Source organism: Capra hircus, chromosome 5, assembly GCF_001704415.2.
Source record: "Capra hircus breed San Clemente chromosome 5, ASM170441v1, whole genome shotgun sequence".
In the NCBI taxonomy this organism is placed as follows: Eukaryota; Metazoa; Chordata; class Mammalia; order Artiodactyla; family Bovidae; genus Capra; species Capra hircus.
The window spans coordinates 25486155-25488769 of record NC_030812.1 but is presented as its reverse complement, the minus strand read 5'-3'; positions in this window follow the sequence as shown (position 1 = coordinate 25488769).

The following is a 2615-nucleotide window of genomic DNA, read 5'->3' as shown; positions in this document are numbered from 1 at the left end:
GTCTTAACCACTGACCCACGATGGAAGTCCCCCTCTACAACTTATGTTTGTCCTTTAACATGCCATTGGCATTTCTCTAGGTAAATGCAATAGCTCTAACATACTTTTTTATGAACTGCATATTATTCCAGTCCTGGTATACAATAATTTGTTCAGCTATTCCCCTATTGACAGAATAATTTTTTCACCATTATAAACAATTTAGTAATAAGCCTTCTAATGTATGTATCATTGTGTGCTGGCAGTGTTTTTAATTCTTTAGGAAAGGATGTGTCCAAGCTTAATTTTACAGAATATTGCCCTAATACTTCCCAAAGAGCATAACAGTCCCAACTCCCACAATCGTCTGTTCCCACTACATCAGCTATCTAGGTTTGCATTCATGGTATTTCACAATCTGGCCACAAAGTACCTTTCCAGTTTCATCTCCAACCTCTCTTATTTCTTTATTAGACTCTTCTGTCCCATGAAATCAACCCCTCAAAGATTTACACAACCATGAAGACATTATATTAGTGAAATAAACCACACACGAGGACACATATTATGTGATTTCACTTATATAAGATACTAGAATAGTCAAATTCATAGAGACAGAAAGTAGACCACTGGTTGCCAAAGGCTGGGGAGGGAGAATGACAGAGAATGAAGAATCTTGGTTTATGGCTAAGGAATTTCAGTTTGTGATAACAAAAATTCTGGAGATGGAGAGTGGTGATGGTTGTTTAACAGTATGAATATACTTAATGCCACTGAACTTGAACCATTTAAAAATGGTTAAAATGGCAAATTTTACATTATGAATAAAAATAAATTAAACTATTTTCATGTATTTTACAATTAAAAAATAATTAATTTAGTTGGCTTTACTGGGTCTTAGCTGGTGCACTCAGGCTTCGGTGCTCCACGGCATGTGAGATCTTACTTCCCCAGCCGGAGATGGAGCCCATATCCCCTGCACTGGAAGGTGGATTCTTAACCACTGGACCACCAAAGAAGTCCCCTATTTTAAAATTTAAAAATTCAAAAAGTGAAAAAAATATTTCTTACACATTTTAGCCTCTATCCCTTCATTCACACTAAACCCTACTTATCACTCCATCAATGCATAAATGAATCAAGTCCTAACTCAACAGCTCCTTTTCTCCTGAACTCTCACCTGAAAACCTCACCCCCAAATCCTGAACACCTCACTGAAACTCTCCTGAAGGCCTCAACCCCAAATCCCCAGGGATCATTTCCTTCTCAATATCTGTGCTCCTTCAGTTCAGTTCAGTCGCTCAGCCATGTCCAACTCTTTGCGACCCCATGGACTGCAGCACGCAAGGCCTTCCTGTCCATCACCAACTCCTGGAGCCTACTCAAACTCATGTCCATTGAGTCTGTGATCCCATCCAACCATCTCATCCTCTGTCGTCCCCTTCTCCTCCTGCCTTCAATCTTTCCCAGCATCAGCGTCTTTTCATTGAGTCAGTTCTTAGCATCAGGTGGCCAAAGGATTGGAGTTTGAGCTTCAACATCAGTCCTTCCAATGAATATTCAGGACTGATTTCCTTTAGGATGGACTGGTTGGATCTCTTTGCATTCCAAGGGACTCTCAAGAGTCTTCTCCAGCATCACAGTTCAAAAGCATCAATTCTTGGGTGCTCAGCTTTCTTTATAGTACAACTCTCACATCCATACATGACTACTAGAAAAACCATAGCCTTGACTAGACGGACTTTTGTTGGCAAAGTAATGTCTCTGCTTTTTAATATGCTGTCTAGGTTGGTCATAGCTTTCCTTCCAAGGAGTAAGCTTCTTTTAATTTCATGGCTGCAGTCACCATCTGCAGTGATTTTGGAGCCCCACAATATAAAGTCAGTCACTGTTTCCACTGTTTCTCCATCTATTTGCCATGAAGTGATGGGATCAGATGCCATGATCTTCGTTTTCTGAATGTTGAGCTTTAAGCCAACTTTTTCACTCTCTTCTTTCACTTTCATCAAGAGGCTCTTTAGTTTTTCTTCAATTTCTGCCATAAGGGTGGTGTCATCTGCATATCTGAGGTTATTGATATTTCTCCCAGCAATCTTGATTCCAGCTTGTGCTTCTACCAGCAGCATTTAATTGTAAACTCCCCTTTGACCTTGCTCACTCAACCTTGTTTTTTGCATTTTCACAAATATTCATTCTATTAGGTAAACACTGAGTATTTACCATTTGAAGACTAGATGCTAAGAATACAAAATGAATGGGACAAACCACTGCCTCAGATGGCAAGTCTGGTGAGTAAGATTGATGTATTACAACATGAGGGCTTCCCTGGTGGCACAGACAGTAAAGAATCTGCTTGCAATGCCAAAGACCGAGGTTCAATCCCTGGGTCAGGACAAACCCCTGAAGAAGGAAATGTCAAACCACTCCAGTTATTCTTGACTAGAGAATTCATTCCATGGACAAAGGGACATGGCAGGCTACAGTCCATGGGTTGCAAAGAGTTGGACTCACTGAGTGACTAACACACACACACATGCACACACACACACATGCACACACACACACACGCACACACACATGCATTACAACATGACTATGACCAGAGCCAAGGATGGCAGCAAGGAGGAAGTGTTCAA